A 20,761-nucleotide genomic window follows, 5' to 3' on the forward strand; every position below is an offset into this window, starting at 1 on the left:
ATCCTCCGAGGACTTTGAGCGAAAATCATCAAGTGAGGAAAACCCAAACCCAAACACCTACAAACCCAAAGTGATTGAGCATCACTGAAGAGATTGTTCCTGTGTGGAACCGACGCTTGTTACCTTTGAAGACTGTGCATCTTCCAGACGGTTAGGCGTCATGGTCTAGAGCATCCAAGAGGAAATTGTGGATCGCCGAGTGACCGAGTTTGTGAAGGTTTGGAAGTCACATGAAGACTTACCACGAGTGATTGGGCGAGGTCTGTGTGACCTTAGCTCAAGGAGAATACAGTGAGGACTGTGTGTCCTCAGGTTTAAATACCTAGCCGCTCCAAACAGATGTATGACTGTTACATCAGTTGGAACTGGTCTACCAAATCACTGTCTTCACCGAGCTAACTGGTTCTATTTCGTCAACCCCTTCATTTCCTCATTCTGTGTTGTTGTACCTGATCGTTACTGTTTGAAGACTTTGACTGAAGACTTTCTCAATTTCCTCAGTTTAATTTCTTCAGTCGGTTTGTCTTCAGCATGCTTATCCCGTGTTTACGCTTCCTGTACTCATTGCTTATTTTCATTTCATCATGTTGAATGTGCTAGTGCTTTGTTATGCTTACTTCTGAGTACTTATTCCGCTACTAGTTGTTCGTGATTTAGGAATTTCCTTACCCTGAAATTCCTCAGTGACGAATTTGTAAAAATCGCCTATTCACCCCCTCTCTAATCGATATAACGCACTTTAAATGGTATCAGAGCAAGGTAATCCCTTGTTCTGTGTGATTTTGGTTTAACCGCCTGGAGTTTTAGTTATGTTGACCGCAGGAATGAAGACTGTGTCATGCCCCATCTTTGACGGTCATGATTATCCCAAGTGGAAGGCCATGATGAAGAAGCGCCTCATGGCGATGAACAGCGAGCTGTGGACCGTCACTGAGATTGGTCTTACCGATCTATGCAAGATGGCGGAGGCTGATGATATTCGCAAGTACACCCTACTTAACCTCACGGCGAAGGACATCATCTGCTCCTGTCTGTCCCAAAATCAATTCAGGAACATTATGCATCTCAGCCATGCGAAGCTTATCTTGGGCCGACTCTCTGAGGTCTATGAAGGTCATCGAACTCGTCATGATCCCTGGTTTGAGGATTTCAAGGAATCGCTCAAGGCGATGACTTTCGAACCATAATCTTCATCCTCTGCACCATGCCTTATGGTGAAAGGTGCCAAGGTAACTGAATGCTACCTATCTGAGTCTAGTGATGATGAATCTGGTGATGAATTTGCACTACAAGAAATATGTCAACTTGCGACCATCACTATTGGTCACTGAAAGGTCATTGTTTTTCATTTGCTACCTTTTTGTGACCAAAAATAGAAGGTCAAAAGCTGGCAGTCGTAAACTGAAATTAACGACCTTCTCTGTGAGAAGGTCGTGGAATTCCACGACCAAAACAAAAGGCCGTTGATTCTATGACCTTCTGTTTTGGTCGCTAGCTCTCTGTCCAGGCCACGTCGGATCCGACATGGCAATCTGACGTGGCAAAATTGCGACCAATTGAAAAGGTCATTGATAAGAATCGGCCCGGTCCAGTTTGGTGTTTTAGATGGGCCGAGCCCAACAATTCAGCCTTTTTATATATTTTTTCTTATTAATTTTGGTCAGCTATATGGGCCAAGCCCTACAATTCAGCCTTTTTATTTTCTGGGCCTAGGCCATTTCATAGTCCGTTTCATTAAGCCTTTTGTTACCGGTTTTTCATAAATGCACAATATTCCAGCCCACTATTGTTTGGGCCATAGCCTTTTTAGACCCGAAATATTACTTGGTCCAGTAGAACGTGTTCGGTCTTTTTCATTCACAGATTTCAATTTTACACATTTCAACAGGAAACAATAAATAATTCTTGGTTAAATTATTAAATACAGAATCATTCGCTCAAATATTCACAACATCACATACATGTTTGCATGTCCAACAGCATATACACGGTGGCAAACTAGCAACATCAACAACATCAAATATTCAAAACATGGTGGCAAACTAGCAACATCAACTAAACTGTGGTGCGCATCTCGAGGCTTCCTTGATCTTCTGTCACAGCACCAGCATCCTCAACAACATTAGACCCTAATGTACATCATAAACTATTAGTGAGATACATTGGGAGTTAAATTATTGCCAATAAAAAATATTGAGACAATTATGCGTACATGCCCAAATGCTTCAGTTCATTAAACACTAAGCAAGGCATAGCAAAAATTCCAACAACTTGACAGCAACACGTTAACCTATTGTTCTACACTTCCACTACAACATTCAAGCTCATTTTAGGCACCAACAATACTAACCTACACGTACCAGCATGGTATATTGGTACAAGTGCATGTCATGCAATGAACGTCACTGTAACACATTCACCTGAAGAAAAGTACTGTACTATTCTACTACCACGACCATCCATTCAACTGACATCATCTAACAATACTAGTAAGCCCACACGGACTAACATCACAAGGCAGGAGAGAATAAAGGGAATCAAGACCTGATGATGATAGTGTTGACAATGATCTGATTGGAATTATCAAGCAGAGCAAAACAGCAGCGTGACCATCAAGTCGCAGCCCTGAAGAAAGAAAGAACCAATAGGGTCGTCTACTTGTTTATTCAAAAATAAGAGTTGAACAATCATCAGAAAACTAAAGATACTGCTCAGCCAACTAAATAACACATGATTCAGTCACACGGTATAATTCTGACTATAATATAACAAGAGAACTAAAGATGCTACATACTTAGAACTCAACTAATAAGTGAGAATGATCCAATCTGATGCAAACAACTGATTTTATTTGTTGATGTTACAAAAGGAAGTGTATAAAACAAACTGCAGCAAACAAGCTTTGATTTGCTGCTCCAAATAGAGGACCCTGGGATTGGGGTGCTGATCACATAAGTAAATAAACAGTAGTACATCTCCAAAACCTTAAATATGGCATCAACTTCTTAGATCACAAAGGTAATTAAACAATAGTATATGTCTGAATTTATGGCATCACACACAAGGTCTAAATTTATACTATGTTCCTTTAGTACCAAGAGCTGGTTCATGTCTAGCTTAGTGGGCAGATGTATGCATGCACAAAAGGGGGACAATTTTTCAATCAAACTGAAGAAAAACGCACATCATTCAGTAACCAGTACAAATCCCTGTAGCTGTAGGTGCATGCATGGTGTAACAATGAGTAATCAATAGCATTTCATAGTTGTGCAGTTACTAGTGCGTCGTCCTCTGTTTACCACCCCACACATGGGCATGAGAAAATTGCTAAAAACCACTGATCCTGTGCTAATCTACTTGGAAGATATGGCATATGATGGCAAGCAGTGGATATGAAACAAACAGGACTCCACACATGCACATGAAGGCCTGCAGTACAAGGGGGTTCGGAGGAGGTGGGAATCATACCTAGCAGCAGCGTGGCCGGACTCTACCCAGCAGCAGCAGTAGGCCTGGCCTGGCCTTGAGGTCCGGCGCGTCCACATGAGGGGCGACGGTATGAGTACCCCTCCTGGTTCCTCAGCCGCCTTGTTAGGGCTTCGGGGTGGCAGGCCAGGCCGTCCCTTGTCGCTGGGCGTCATCGTCCACAGCCAGCTCTAGCTACTCCATGGCCCCGGGGCAGGGGATGAAGCGGCCATCGCGTCCATGGCCCACTGCATCAAATGAATGAGGACTGACTCCTAGAACAATCAGAGAATGAATGAATGAATGTGAAAGGCATAGCAGCATCATTAGTACAACAAGCTGCATTATCCTACTATTACTAGTACAACAAGATGCAGGTTGGCATAGTTAATGAAGAAATATTGTTCATTATCCTGCTACAACTAGTACAACAATGTATGTAGTAACACCAGACACATTACACCTAAAGAATTATTATTCATTTAAGAGACTAAAAATTATACATACATGCCCAAATTCTGGTGCCCACATGCCTCAGTGCAGTAAACAATAAGCATGATACATAGTAAAATTTTGACACAACCAGAACTTTTTTTACACAACCTTCAATGACCATAGTAAGCATGATCACTCACTCCTCTAATGACCCACACTAACTTTTTTTACACAACCAGGCAACCAAATCCAATACAGGCAAACTAGACTGACTAAGAAATTAACCGCTCCAAAAAGGGGCAAGCCACACAACACGTACAGAATTAGTAGTAATCTGTTGGTAGTGACCCAGTTGCCATAGGAGTTCGAGCTTGGAATTGCAGGCTTCCAATTCACGATCCTACCTTGAGAACGGCAAGACAAGATACACTACAAAGCAACTTGTTGTCTTTGGAAATCGGACATCACCTTTGCTAGGGAGACGTTGAGCCACTGACGCCGTGATCATCTGTTCACCAGCGAAACCTAGGTGAAGGAAAACCCAGGAAGAGAAAGCAATCAGTAACCTAGGTGTGGAGAGGGTAGAGCTGCAGCTGGAGTAGGTACTGCTTCCATGCCCTGTGGGAGGGAGAGAGGGAGATAATAAGTTATCGTATCCGAAGCTCCTGGTGCTCCTCGGTGCCATCGTTGTCGAGGACGAGCGGATCCGGAGGCATTGCTGTCGGAGAGGAGGGGATCCGGTGGTGGCCTTGTCAGAGAGGCAAGGATCCATCGGCGGAGAGGAGCTGATCCGGCGGCGGCCTTGTCATGGAGGAGGATCTCACGCGCGCCTCCACCACCGCCGAGGACGTTCGTCTCAGCAGTGCGCAACGAAGAGGTCCACCCCACCACCGAAACCCTAGTGGGAGGAAGTGATGCAGGCGACCACATGAGGCGGGGTAAAGCAAATCGACGCGGTGGTGAAGAAAGAGCGCAACGAGAGGAAGCTGTAGGTAGGCTTGGCGACGCCGGAGGATGCCAGAATCAAGCGGGATCCGTAGGTGGTTGTGGCAGCGAGGAGTGGTGCATGGGAGAGGGAGAGACGAGCGAAAGAGGGGTCGCCTGAGGTGGGAGGAGAGAGAGATGGATGGGTGGTGGCTCTGCCTAAGGTGGGAGGAGAGGGAGAGGCCACCGGCCGGCGAGGTTTGGATGGGTGGCGGCGGCGATGTGGGAGATAAGGGGAGGGATGGGATCATGGAGAGGAGGGGGATGAGGCGGGGGACTGGATCGGGAGGGGGCAGCGGCGGCGAGGAGATGGGGGATCTGAGCTAGGGTTTGGGCTGCGGGTGGGGTATCTCCTTTTCAGTTTTTTTCTTTTTTTTCTGTAGATAGATGGATGGATGGATGGATGTGGGATGGAGAGATGGATGGATGGATGGGCGCCATCTCATCGATCCGTGGGAAGAGTTTTGATTGGTTTGGAAAACCAGTGATTTAAGTAGTTTCCAAGTACTAAAAATACATTGATTTTGTGAAGTAGCTATCAAAAATATATTGCAAAAGGGCATCACACAAATTTTCACTAGAGTTAGACCACATTTTATGGGTAAGGACCAATTCGTATGCATTTCTGATCTTTCTAGCTATTTTTAATCATTTTCCGAGTGGCAAAAATGGTTTTTTTGTGAAGAACCTACCAAATATTTGTGGCAAAATTGGACTCCATCAATTTTCTAAAATACTAGTCCATATTTAATATACAATTGACCAAATGGTTGGGTGTCAAAAGCTTTGATCCACCTCTTGTGAAAAACAAAAATTCTGTCGATTCAGGTGGAAGCGGGTCAAATTTGAAGTGCAGCTGCCTCATAGTTTGCTCTTTACTTTTTTCAAAAATCATTTCTAGGTACAAAAATATCTATTTATTCATAGATACTCCAAAATATTTGCAAAAATCAAGCCCTAGCTACGAACGGTCCTACCCGCCGTTTTTGCCGCATTTTGAAACGGGCATAGAAAATTCAAGAAAATTCAAAAAATTGGAAAACCTTCGCATTGTGTCATTATATGTGACCAAGTTTCCAGGAAAAATAATAAACTTGTAATACGGCAATTATTTTTAAAAAGTGTTCTCAGAAATGAGCTATCATGCGTGAAGATTCATGGCTTTCAAGCCAAATGATCAATCTTATGGCCACATTCATGGCATAGTTTGTTCAAATGATCTCATATTGTGCACAAGGGTGCATCTTGGAATTCCAAACAATGTTGCCTAAGGGAGTTTTCATTTTCTTTGCACGGAAAATTCATTTTCCATTTTTCGAGTGCCCGAAATGAGGTTTTTTTTGTGAAGGAACTACCAAATAATTGTTGCAAAAACGGACCAAATCAATTTTATAAAATACTAGGCCATGTTTAATGCACAATTGACAAAATGGTTTGGTGTAAATTTTTTTATCCACCTCTGGTGAAAAAGACAAATTTCCGCCGATTCAGCAGGAAGCGGGTCAAATTTGAACTGCAGCTGCCTTATAGTTTGCTCTTTATTTTTTCCAAAAATCATTTCTAGGTACATAAGTATCTATTTAAGCATAAATACATGGTTTGGTGGTGATACATTGAGGTTTGGACAGTGGCCCAGGGCCCCAACTCCAAAGCGCGTAGACTCGCATGCCCGCCGCGTGGTCATCGCGTGACCGTGGCGTTGCCATGCGTTCTGGGAAGCCTAGGCATGTCTAGTAGGTTTGGCACTCCCCACGTAGATGCTTGGAGGAAAATAACAACAGAAGAATCTCACGAGGAGACCGAACAATGCTCAAACATGAATTAACACCCAAGTGTTTGATTAGTGGTACGGGAAATGCACATGGCCAATGGGCCTGAGTTTTGGCCGAGGATGATCTTCTACTAAGGACACTATCTTGGAAAATATGCAGCTCAAATGGAGGAGCCTAGGTGTCACTTGCTTTGCAACGTACCACACTGGACATAAATATGAATGTTGAAGCCACACTCACATGTATTGTTAGATGGGGCTCAAATTTTGTGGAGAGCTATGATTTGGGAATATAGAAGATGTGGCAAAAATTCAGCTCATTAGGATATGCCTAGCTAGTACTTCCTTCACAACAGTTCGAGTTGAACAAAAACTTTGGAAATTTGCCGAGGAAGATTTACCAGGCAAATGGAGTTGAATATTGTCATGAGGTAATGATTTGGATAGTAAAGAATGCCCAATTTTTTTGGGAATTTTGGGAATGAAAAAAATATAGGTTGCTTCACAACCTAGGGCAAAAATTGACACATGGACATTACACATAGGCAAAACTGATGAGGTTGCGCCTAGTCATAGCAATCCACCACAACTTACAAGGTTATGACCATCTATATTGGTCGTGATCAGCTAGAAATAAGGCAGCGGATCAGTGTTGTCTGCTTTATGACCATTTCGTGTAAGATAATTACGACCTTTATGGAAAAAATGGTCGATATAGTTGAGGTTTTGGAGCCCCCCGAGCAGCTTTTGACCAATTGGTCTCAAATGGTCGTAGATCTATGACCAATTCTTCCAGGGTCACTGACAGAAGGTCACTAGTTGACATATTTCTTGTAGTGTTGGACCCAGCTACACCAAACTTGCTTGCCTTGCCACTAAAGAACAAAGAGCTTTGGAAAAAGTTCAAAACATGCTAGATGAGAGCGATGATATGTTGTCTGAAGAAATGGATCGTACTAAAACTTTGACTGAAAATCTTCAGAGACTTCAGTCTAAGTTTGACAACCTTCAGAGTCATCATAACACTCTCTTATCTCATCATGAGAAGCTTTCTTATGAATTTCTTCAAAGAAAGCAAGATCTTGAGAAGCTAATGGTGAGTTATGAAGATCTTCAGAAGGAGCGTGATTCATTGCTTGCTCAACAGATCAGTGCTGCTCAGGAAGATTCATTCCACCATGTTTGAAATACATTGAACATGAATGTCCTAATTCTTCACCTGAAAGTTCAAATGCTTCTATTGCTGCAAATTCTTCACCTGTCTCTGCTATCACAAATTCCTCATCCGAGGATGCTACTAGTATCACTGACAATGCAGGGCTGAAGGAATTGTATGTGACAGGCATGTACAAAAGCCTCAAAGGGCATCATGCACTTTGTGATGTGCTTAAAAAGCAGATCCTCAACGGGAACCCTAGGAAAGAGGGCATTGCCTTTGAGAGGAAACTCAATGCTGATGGGACCTACTGGAAACCTGAGCAGTATCCCAAAACCTCATGGGTTGCTGCAAAGGGACCTCCCATAGATCCATCTACTTTATCTGGCTTTACATGCGAATCTTCATATTCTTCTGATGAGTCATTTGACTCCAACTATAAACTATTCAAAAATCAGAATGGTGAAGTATTTGCTAGATATGTTGGCACTAGCTGTAGGAACGGTCCCCCTATGAAGAAATTCTGGGTTCCCAAAAGGTGCCCTGAAAGTCTTCAGGTGAATGTCATCATGACACCACCTGTGAAGAAAAGGAACCCCAGATCAAATTCTTTATATGGACCAAAGTCTTCATATGGATCCAAGTCCTCATATGGACCACATTCCTCACGTGGATCAAATTCCTCGTATGGATCAAAGTCCTCATATGAAAATCATCGTGCTAACACTTCTGTTTTGCAGAAAAGATCTAAGGGCTATGAATATGTGCATTATTCTTCAAACCATTATGTTCATAAGTCCTCAAAGAATTTCTGCTTATTCATATGCTTACTCTAACCCCTCTTATGTGAAATGAAGTGGATTGGCATCTATGCCACCTTTATCTTATGGAGCTCGCAAAATGATGAACTCTTTGCCACCCCTCCAGATGTGGGTGGTGAAGAAAAAGAACTAATCTCTTATGCAGGGTCAGGTCTCCAGACGAACTCAAAACGTCTGAAGAATTTGCTGGAGGCCTGAATAATGCTTGAAAGGACGCAAGCTAATCATGAAGAAATGAATTTTCATTTCTCACGTCCTCATACTGTTTTATCTGTTCTATTGCTTGATGAATCTGATGTCATATTCTTCACTGATGAAGTATATGAGTTTGTAAGATGCACCAATTCATCTGTAGGATGATCAACCCAAAGCCACTGAGTGGGTCCTCGACAGTGGATGTACAAATCACATGACTGGTGACCGGAACCTATTGATGGACACTGCTTTATCTCCATCGCATCTGAAGCATATCACCTACGCTGACAAAGTCAAAAGCAAGGTATTGGGTCTAGGTAAGGTTGCGATCTCAAAGGATCGACACATGGACAAAGTCATGCTTGTCGAGTCCTTAGGATACAACCTCTCAATGCTTTGTGATCTTGATATGGTTGTTGTCTTTGGCAAGTATCATTGTGTTGTGGTCATGGAAGCTGACAATTCCAAAGTCTTCGAAGGCTTTAGGAGAGGAGACTTGTATATTGTTGATTTCTCTACAGGACCACAACCAGCCGTGTGCCTACTTGCAAAAGCTTCAGAAGGCTGGCTCTGGCATCGACGACTTGGTCATGCAGGCATGAGGAACTTGCACATGCTTGCAAAGAAGAAGCATGTCATCGGCATTGAGAATGTTAAATTCCTCAAGGATCACTTATGCGGAGCCTGTGAAGCTGGAAAGATGACCAAGGCTAAGCATCCAGCGAAGACTATCATGACTACTACTCGTCCATTTGAATTGCTTCATATGGATCTCTTCGGTCCTAACCATTATTCTGCAGTTTCAAATGATGCATCTCAATATGGCTTTGCTATTGTTGATGATTACTCTCGATACACATGGGTACACATTGTTACTTACAAACATGAAGTGCAGGAAGTCTTCAAACGATTTTCCTCGAGGGCTTCAACCAACTTTGGTGTGAAGATAAAGCACATCAGAAGTGACAATGGGACCGAGTTCAAGAATACTGGTCTTGATGACTATCTTGATGAACTTGGTATTACTCATGAGTTATCTGCTCCTTATACTCCTCAGCAGAATGGCGTCGTGGAGCGCAAGAACAGGACTCTTGTTGAGATGGCTCGCACTATGCTTGATGAATACAAGACGCCTCGTCATTTCTGGCCTGAGGCAATTGATACTGCGTGCCACATCATCAACAGGGTATATCTTCACAAATTCTTCGAAAATACCTCATATGAACTCCTCACTGACAAGAAACCCAATGTGAGTTATTTCAAAGTCTTCGGTGCTAAATGTTTGATTAGAGATCCTCATCACAATTCTAAATTTGCACCGAAAGCACATGAAGGTTTTATGCTTGGTTACAGGAAGGACTCACACACCTACAGAGTCTTCAACACCATTCATCACAAGGTTGTTGAAACTGTAGATGCGCGGTTCGATGAAACTAATGGCTCGCAAAGAGAGCACCTACCTCCTGTGCTAGATGAAAAGTCACCTGAGGAAACCATCAAGTTCAAGGCTACTGAGGATGTCATTCCTACCGAAGAATCTGCTGAAGAAGTCATTCCGGATCATGAAGAACATCATGCTCGTTCACCTGAAGAAAATGGTTCTGAAGAAAATGCTGATCCGATTCCTCATCATCAACCCGCTCATCCTCGCGTTGCAAATGAAGTGCAGATTGAGAAAATCATCAGCGACATCAACGACCAGGTCCTCTCACACGCTCAAAAGCTTCACATTTGTCTAACTTTTGTGGTCACTTTGCTTTCGTCTCTATCACAGAGCCCACTAAGGTAGATGAAGCATTTCTGGAGCTTGAGTGGATTCAAGCTATGCAAGAGGAATTACATCAGTTCGAGCTAAACAATGTCTGGGAACTTGTCAAGCGACCAGACCCTCGCAAGCACAATATCATCGGCACAAAGTGGATCTACCGCAACAAGCAAGATGAAAATGGTCTTGTGGCGAGGAATAAGGCACGACTTGTAGCTCAAGGCTACACACAGGTTGAAGGAATTGATTTTGATGAAACTTTTGCACCTGTTGCTAGACTTGAGGCTATTCGCATATTACTTGCTTATGCTAACCATCATAATATCATCTTATATCAAATGGATGTGAAAAGTGCATTCCTCAATGGTAAGCTTGAGGAAGAAGTATATGTTGCTCAACCCCCAGGTTTTGAAGATCCAAAGCATCCTGACAAAGTCTTCAGACTCAACAAGGCCCTCTATGGCCTCAGGCAGGCCCCTCGGGCGTGGTATGATACTTTGAAGGAATTCCTCATGAAGAAAGGCTTCAAACCCTGTTCACTTGACCCAACTCTTTTCACCAAAACCTACGATGATGAATTATTCATGTGCCAAATATATGTTGATGATATCATCTTTGGCTGTACTGACCAACGTTACAGTGATGAATTTGCCTATATGATGAGTGAAGAATATAAAATGTCTATGATGGGAGAATAGAAATTCTTCTTAGGTCTTCAAATTTGTCAACAACGCAACGACATCTTCATATCTCAGGAGAAATGCCTCAAGGATGTATTGAGGAAATTTGGCATGCAAGACTGCAAAGGCGTCAAAATCCCTATGCCCACAAATGGCCATCTATGCACTGACGAAAATGGTATTGACTTCGATCAAAAGGTATACCACTCCATGATTGGTTCTTTATTGTATCTATGTGCATCTAGGCCGGATATTATGCTTAGTGTTTGCATGTGTGCCCGTTTTCAAGCTACACCGAAGGAATCACACCATAAGGCTGTGAAGCATAATCTTCGATATCTAGCTCACACTCCAACACTTGGATTATGGTACCCCAAGGGCTCGACTTTTGATCTCATTGGATATTCAGACTCTGACTATGCTGGTGATCGTGTGGACCGCAAGTCAACATCAGGCACATGCCATTTCCTCGGTCGTTCCTTGGTATGTTGGTCCTCGAAGAAATGGAACTATGTATCACTCTCTACTGCTGAAGCTGAGTACATTGCTGCTGGTTCGTGCTGTGCTCAATTGCTATGGATGAAGCAAACCCTCAAGGACTACGGCATCAATGTGAAGAATGTGCCTCTCTACTGTGACAATGAGAGTGCCATCAAGATTGCTCATAACCCAGTTCAGCACTCGAAGACAAAGCACATTCAGATTCGTCATCATTTTCTTCATGATCATGTGTTGAAGGGCGACATCTCCATCGAGCACGTGAAGACTGAAGAATAGCTAGCCGATATCTTCACAAAGCCCTTGGATGAGAAGAGATTTAGCAAGTTGCGGTGTGAGCTAAATATCTTAGAATCTTCGAATGTCCTTTGAAAAGGACACACATCCTAACACTTGCGCAAAATTGATGACTTAGATGTGCAACACACGAAGTAATGTTTTTCTTTAATCAATGAAGACTAACCCTCTAAGTGTGAAGAAATTAACGAAGAATTTGATTCTCAGAGCCCCACGACAATTGTACGCGGCGTCTGAAATCATCATTCTTATACGGTGGGTCACGCCACCAACAAAAGTTGAAAATCTTCAATTTGAGTTTTTCTTCAGTTTTGAATTTCCTTAGTTGTTCAAATTCTTCAACTTTGCATAGTCTTCACTCTTTCCATCGTTGTTCTTCATTGGCTATATATATATATATTTGAGTTTTCTGTCCTCTATAGTATTCACTTATAGCTATTTCTTCAAGTTAACTTTTCTGCTAAGTGAATGTGATCGGACCCTTCCCCCTCTATGCTAAACTCAACCCAGTCTGTTCACAAATTCTTCATGTGCGTTCTATTTGAAACCCGTTCAAAATCTTCACCGTGTCCTTGTCAGCTGAAGAATTTGCGAACGAAACTTTAAAATATTCCATATCTCAAATTTCCGGCTTTTGCCGCTCAAATCGTTCTGCATCCCGTGATAAGACTTATCTATTCACCCACGATCTCACACGATCTCCACCGCTCTGTACGTGGGTGACACATGTCGCTAGGATGAGAAGGGTCAGGGGCATGTTCGTCCATTTTCCTCGGACGAACGGTTTTTCACCTCGGCTATAAACACTCCTCACCCTCCTCAGACCGCATTTACCCTACTCGACCTCACTCCCCTCGCTCGAGCTCTCTGACCTAGCGCCGCTGCTACTTCCATCATCGCCGGTGAGGAAGAGCTTCACTGCCTCGACCTCGTCGCTGTCGTACTCGCGCCGGCCGCGGATATCTTCACTCCGTCGCCGCCGTAGCTTTCTTCCTCTGCCAAGTTAGGGCATGGAAGATCTGGACTGACGAACTTCCAATCTACAACTCCCAGTTCGTCGTGTTCTTCGTCAAGGGTAATTAAAAGTTGCTTTTACTGCCCTTGTTGATTCTGATGATTTCCACAAAATCTTCAAAAGGTGTTTATTCTTCAAGTTCCACACATTAAACACCTCACATAAGCATCTGTTCTTGATCTGTTTCTCTAAGCAACATTTTTCTTCAAGATTCCTCAATTGTGTGGATTTTTCAATCTATACAACTCTGGAACCTAAGTCAAAGAATGCTTAGTGAAATTCCTCAAGACACCTCTGGTCAAATTCCTCAAACTTGTTCTTTTTGCAAAAACTTCTGAGAACGCATATGATCTCTCCAAATTCTTCGCACCTATACTCTGTTCACAGGTACACATTTCCACTGCTAAATCACTAGCTTCTCATCAACTTAACTCATTTGCAGCATTCCTCGAAGACAAATTGCATACCTCTTCAGAGAACTCAATTGTTCAAAATCCTCAGCTGAAGAAAATGGCAGATGGCAAGAAACCTCAGAAGGGAGGCAAGTAACTGGAAGTGAATACTGCCTTTGAAATCCCTGATGACATCTATGCAGGATACTGCACTCCTGATGAAGCAATTCATAGAAAGGAAACGAAGAATGAGCGCAAGGTGTGCATTCAGAGGATTGATAGAAGATGGGCACGGGAATGGAGGGAGTACAGATATGTCACTCCTAAGTACATGAAGAAATTCGCAGTACACCCTCCTTGCCCAAGACCTCCACTGGCACCTGGCCAAGAAGTTGATCCCACTAGCCTCAAGTGCGGTGAGGCCTATCCTGATGAATGGGCCAAGCGGCAAGCAAAACTGGCCAAAATAGCTAAGGAAGCAGTGAGAAAATTCAACGAAGACTCTGCTGCCGCCGCTGCTAAGGCCCCTGCTAGCAAGCCGAAGAAGGCTATGCCTAAGAAGCTAGCTCGCAAACCACCAAGTTCCTCAACAATGCCCTCACGGCCAAGCTCTTCTGTGCCCTCAAAGCAAATTCCTCAAGCTGCTCCAGTACCTGCAGCTGCAAAATCTTCAGCTGCTCCTGCAAAGTCCTCAGCACCTGTGCATCTCGCCTCTTGCCAAAGGACCACATGCATCTCAATTGCTTCAGGAGCATCTGCAAGTTCCTCAGCTCCTCTTTAGTCCTCAACAGGCCCTACTTTGCTGAAGACAAAGGCCACTGCTGGACGAGGCACTAGACCAAGTCCTCACAAGAAGCAGGTTGCCTACCATGTACCGTCTAGTGAAGACGAGGCTGATGATGAAGAATTGGAAGAAATCGTCAGAGATAGACAGCATCAGGCCGCTAGAGCCAAAGGCACAGATGTACCTCTTCTGTTGGATCCCAAGCTGATCATAGATTTCATTGATCTCTGGCACAAGGACCCCAACACTCCTATGCCTGACTTCAAGCTCACGCCTGGCCAAAGTCACATGCTGACTGCCTTCATAGGCGAGGAAAAATGGAAGTTTGAAAAGGCCAGGCAGCTGAAGAAAGCTCAGTACAAGAAGGAGCGTTTTCTGAAGAAGAATGTTGTCAAAATGACAACTGATGAACTTGTGACCATACAAGCTGAGATCAAAACCCTCAGTGATGAATTTCATGCCTACCGTGCTGATTGGCTGGGAGCCAAAGTCAGATTCGTCAAGATGGCGAAGGGATTCACCTCCAATGTTGCAGCCCCAACGCAACGTGAATCTCCTTAGGCTGAAGCATCTGCTCAGCCTACTGAAGAACATGCCAGCACCGCTGATGAAAATCAGGCTGCTGAAGAAAATGAAAGCACCAGGGCTGATGAAGACATTCCAACCGCTGAAGAGTCTGTCAGGGCAACCTCTAGTGTTGCACATGAAGAACAAGCCAGGCCAGCTGAAGCATCTACTGCTGCGCCTGAAGACACTGACAATGTCAGGGCAACTTCATCAGTTGCACCTGAGGTAAATGAACCAATTTCCTCTGCTCCTCCTGCACCAATGCCAAGTCCTATCCTTCCTTCTGCAACAGAAGCGAAGAAAACCAAAGTTGCAGAGCGAGCAGCTGTGAAGAAAAGGAAAGCATCTGCCGCCTCAGAGTCTTCAGCACCAAAGAAAATGAAGACTTTGACGAGCTCTTATGACAATCCGATAGATGTTGTTCCTGTTTCAAGCATGCTATCAAAGGAGATTGTTCCCTTTGGTGAAGATTATGAAATTCCAAATGAATATGATGAAGAAGATCCTTCTGCTGCTTCGACAAAGCAGTTGGATGAAGAAATTTAAGTGGACAACAACCCTTCAACCCCTCTGGTACCATCGCCCATGCCTCAGTTCATAGTTGAAAAGGCAGGCGTTGAGGAAATTGACGAAGAAGATGAAGACGTGGACATTGGGTGCACCACTCCAATTCTGAATGATGACTACTGGGAAAGTCATCACCCCAATTCACCGATGTTCACACATCTGTAACAGATTCCTCAGTCCCTGGTCCAAACTAAAGAAATTCACACGGGCTCTCAAGAACCTCAAGCTTCTCTTCTTACCATCCCTGAAGAACTTCCAGCCACTAGTGCTAATGTACATGCTGCTGAAGAAATGGAGACCCAGGCTGCTACTGATGACATTGCAACTGAAATTCCTCACCCTGCAGCTCCAGAGAATGTGGTTCAAGAGGCTGTGAAGACATTGACTGACACTCCTCAGCCCGAGTAGAATAATCCCTTATCAAAGAAACAGAAGTTCAAAGCTGATGATTTCTTCCATGAACACGTTTTCTTCATGAAATACAATCCCTATGAGTCTGCTCGTCTTTGTCGCAAGTGCTTCTGGACAGCAAGTTAGATGAATTTCTACTCTTCACTGCTTTTCGATTAAGACAAGATCTTTGACCATGAGCATATTCCTCATGTGGATATGGAATCGCTGCCCTGCTTCACCCCACTCCTTAGTGTTCTTCATGAGGCTGGGCTGCTCAATTTCTGCACCGACGTCTGTGATTGGAATGAAGAGCTAATTCTTCAGTTCTACGCTATGTTGCACATCACAGGCAACGCTGAAGATGTGAATTCATGGGTGTTGGATTGGATGACTGAAGACACTCACTTCAAAGCTCAGGCCTCTGAATTACTTCATGCCCTCCCAGTCAGTCCTCCCCTTGAAGGTGCAAGACTCATCTACCATGAACCTGAGCTATCTGATCATTTCATGCAAGTGTTGATGAAGCCTCTGAAGCCTGGCCAAGCCCCAAGAACCTAATTCCTCTTGAAGGAATTGCCCTATGTGCCAAGGACTGTATATAGGATATTGACCAAGACCCTCGGTCCAATCAAGGGCCACAACTCTAATGAAAAAGAGGTCATTGGCATCATGAAGAATCTGCATTTCAACATCATACATGGTGTGCCTATCAACTACCATGATTTCTTCATGAGGACTATGGCCAATGTCGCTCTTTCACCGTTTGAATTGAAGCCTTACGCTCCCTGGATCATGAGATTTATCCGATCAAGGTCTTCAATCAACTACAAGGCTGATGTTCTAAATCATCACAGCTACTTGCCCCCAATAGAGGTCTTCAAACGGCCTATTTCCTCATCTGATGAGAAGGGCAAGGCTGCTATTATTGATGAAGGCACTCGTCCATTGGATGGCCAGTTTCGCAAAGCTGCATCCTACTCCACCAATGATGACTCTGCCACTCATGATACTGCCGCAAATGCTTCAAAGCCAAATCCTCAAGCCTCTGCTCCAAGGGTGCTGACTGATCATGAGCTTCTCCTCAGTCTTAATTAGAAGGTCGATCGCAATCACAAATGGATCAAACGACAGTTTGGTTCAATTCTTCAGAACATAACAATCACGTAGAACTCTGTGAAGAAGAACCATTACTATCTACATGAAGTATTTGATCGCACCTGGGCTGTTTTGTCTCCTCTCTACGGTAAAGAAGATCTCAAGCAGATGGGCTTCAAGCAGGACTTTTACTGGTCTCAGCCACCTTCGAAGAAATTCAAGAAGGTCAAAGTTCCTCACTTTGTGGCCAGCTCCTATTCTTCTTCGCGCGAGACTGATGAAAATGAAGACTTGGACGACACTGCGGCAGGCCCTACATCAACAAACGACCCCAACAATGCTGGCGCTCCTCCATCGACTCCTTGATATTCTTCAGGGGCGTTAGTCCTCATTTTCCATCCCTTTTGGTCATTCGATGACAAAGGGGGAGAAATTTGAGTTAGTCTTCAAGCGGGTCTATAAATATGGGCGTTTTTTTAAGTTGCAACTCTCGTTCTTCTGAAGTTTTTTGTTGGATTGAGTTGTAAACTTAAGTCCAATGGTGGTCTGATACTTTCGCTATGTTCTTCTGCATGCTATTTCCTCAGATATGTTAATGCACGCATGCTGAATTTCATCAGTCACCATATTTCATCATGCATTTCAAATTTTCTTCATATCATATGTTAAATGCGTGTATGAATTACAAGATATAGGGGGATATCTCCATGATTCTACTCTACAATGTGCATTGCTACTCAAAAGCAAATTCCTCACTCATGCACATCTTCTGGGGGAGTTCTTCTATATCTTGCAATCAAATTCCTCAATATCAGCATTTACACATCATATGTTTATCCCCATTGAAAACTAGGCCTATATTGTCATCAATCACCAAAAAGGGGGAGATTGTAAGTGCATCTAGTGCCCCTTAGTGATTTTGGTGTATTGAAGAGTTATAGGTTAAGGGACTAATGCGTTTGTGAGTGTACACAGGTCTATAAGTCTATGAGGAGTTTGATATTTATAGAGAAAGTCGACCCCTAAAAATGAATGTCTTCAACTGAAGACTTTGGCATTCTGAAGACTTTGAAAGTGAAGAAATTGGTGTGACCGTGAAGACTTGATATCCATGCGAGGAACGTGAAGCGTGAAGACTTTTGTTTTCGTAGTTTTGTTTTCTCTTTCTTGAGTCATAGGAAACACCGTACTGTTAAAGGGGGTCGAGGTAAAACTAAGGAAAAGTTTTCAAGTGATGCTCATCTCAAAATCCTACACCTACCAATCCTTTCGAGTGAAGCCATTGGAAATCTCATACAGTTCAGCCAATTTCTTTAGTGTCAGAGACGAAGATCTTCTGGTCTCTGAGGAATTTGTTCTGACTGAGGAGTTAGGAATTTGCCAGTGTGGATTGCCTACAAGTGAGGAACATGATAGCCCTGAGGAATTTGATAGCCAAATTTCCGACCGTTGTTGTGCTACGTGCCAGCTGTCCCAAAATATCTATCCACCTAACGGTCATATCATTGAAGGGCATTTATGTCTTATCATGTCGAGCTGCTCCCTAGGCTATAAATAGCCGCCCCCTACAACCACTAGCTGGTTGGCTACTCCGAGAGAAATCGACACTTGTCATTGAGAGCATCCCATCCTCCGAGGACTTTGAGCGAAAATCATCAAGTGAGGAAAACCCAAACCCAAACACCTATAAACCCAAAGTTATTGAGCGTCACTGAAGAGATTGTTCCTGTGTGGAACAGATGCTTGTTACCTTTGAAGACTGTGCATCTTCCAGACGGTTAGGCGTCATGATCTAGAGAATCCAACAGGAAACTGTGGATCGCCGAGTGACCGAGTTTGTGAAGGTTTGGAAGTCACCTGAAGACTTACCACGAGTGATTGGGCGAGGTCTGTGTGACCTTAGCTCAAGGAGAATACGGTGAGGACTGTGTGTCCTCAGGTTTAAATACCTAGCTGCTCCAACTAGACGTACGACTATCACAACAGTTGGAACTGGTCTACCAAATCACTGTCTTCACCGAGCTAACTGGTTCTATTTCCTCAACCCCTTCATTTCCTCATTCTATGTTGTTGTACCTGATCGTTACTGTTTGAAGACTTTCTCAATTTCCTTAGTTCAATTTCTTCAGTCAGTTTGTCTTCAGCCTGCTTATCCTGTGTTTACGCTTCATGTACTCATTGCTTGTTTTCATTTCATCATGTTGACTGTGCTACTGCTTGTTATGCTTATGCTACCTCTTGAGAATTGCATTGGTTTTCCCTTGAAGAGGAAAGGGTGATGCAGCAAAGTAGCGTAAGTATTTCCCTCAGTTTTTGAGAACCAAGGTATCAATCCAGTAGGAGGCCACGCTCAAGTCCCTTGCACCTACACAAACAAATAAGAACCTTGCAACCAACGTGATAAAGGGCTTGTCAATCCCTTCACGGCCACTTGCAAAAGTGAGATCTGATAGAGATGATAAGATAATATTTTTGGTATTTTTATATAAAGATTAAAAGTAAAGATTGCAAAAGTAAAAAGATAGAAATAGCTTGTTGACGGAAGATAAATATGATGGAAAATAGACCCGGGGGCCATAGGTTTAACTAGTGGCTTCTCTCAAGATAGCATAAGTATTACGGTGGGTAAACAAATTATTGTCGAGCAATTGATAAGATTGAGCATAGTTATGAGAATATCTAGGTATGATCATGTATATAGGCATCACGTCTGTGACAAGTAGACCGACTCCTGCCTGCATCTACTACTATTACTCCACTCATCGACCGCTATCCAGCATGCATCTAGAGTATTAAGTTCATAAGAACGGAGTAACACCTTAAGCAAGATGACATGATGTAGAGGGATAAACTCATGCAATACGATATAAACCCCATCTTTTTATCGTCGGTGGCAACAATACAATACGTGTCGTTTCCCCTACCGTCACTGGGATCGAGCACCGCAAGATTGAACCCAAAGTTAAGCACTTCTCCCATTGCAAGAAAGATCAGTCTAGTAGGCCAAACCAAACTGATAATTTGAAGAGACTTGCAAAGATAACCAATCATACATAAAAGAATTCAGAGAAGATTCAAATATTGTTCATAGATAATCTTGAAAATAAACCCACAATTCATCAGATCTCGACAAACACACCACAAAAGAAGATTACATCGAATAGATCTCCAAGAGAATCGAGGGAGAAGTTTGTATTGAGATCCAAAAGAGAGAGAAGAAGCCATCTAGCTAATAACTATAGACCCGAAGGTCTGAGGTAAACTACTCACACATCATCGGAGAGGCTATGGTGTTGATGTAGAAGCCCTCCGTGATCAATCCCCCTCCGGCAGGACGCCGGAAAGACCCCAAGATGGGATCTCACGGGTACAGAAGGTTGCGGTGGTGGAATTAGGTTTTCATGGTGCTCCTCGATGGTTTGGGGGTACGAAGGTATATATAGGAGGAAGAAGTAGGTCGGTGGAGCCACGAGGGGCCCACGAGGGTGGAGGGCGCGCCGGCCCCCTGCCTCGTGGCCTCCTCGGTGATTTCTTGACGTCCACTCGAAGTCCTCTGGATCACGTTTGTTCCAAAAATAACTCTCCCGAAGGTTTCATTCCGTTTGGACTCCGTTTGATATTCCTTTTATGCGAAACACTGAAATAGGCAAAAAACAGCAATTTGGGCTGGGCCTCCGGTTAATAGGTTAGTCCCAAAAATAATATAAAAGTGTATAAATAAGCCCATTAAACATCCAAAATAGAATATATAATAGCATGGAACAATCAAAATTTATAGATACGTTGGAGACGTATCAAGCATACCCAAGCTTAATTCCTGCTCGTCCTCGAGTAGGTAAATGATAAAAACAGAATTTTTGATGTGGAATGCTTCTTAGCAT

The 20,761-nt window shown here is 43.4% G+C and overlaps 1 pseudogene; it reads left to right on the forward strand.

The window, feature by feature from the left end:
- The first annotated feature begins 824 nt into the window (after positions 1–824).
- On the forward strand, positions 825–15,800 carry LOC123076283 (uncharacterized; annotated as a pseudogene).
- The last annotated feature ends 4,961 nt before the right edge of the window (positions 15,801–20,761 follow it).

This window comes from Triticum aestivum, chromosome 3D (genome assembly GCF_018294505.1).
Source record: "Triticum aestivum cultivar Chinese Spring chromosome 3D, IWGSC CS RefSeq v2.1, whole genome shotgun sequence".
Taxonomy (NCBI): domain Eukaryota; kingdom Viridiplantae; phylum Streptophyta; class Magnoliopsida; order Poales; family Poaceae; genus Triticum; species Triticum aestivum.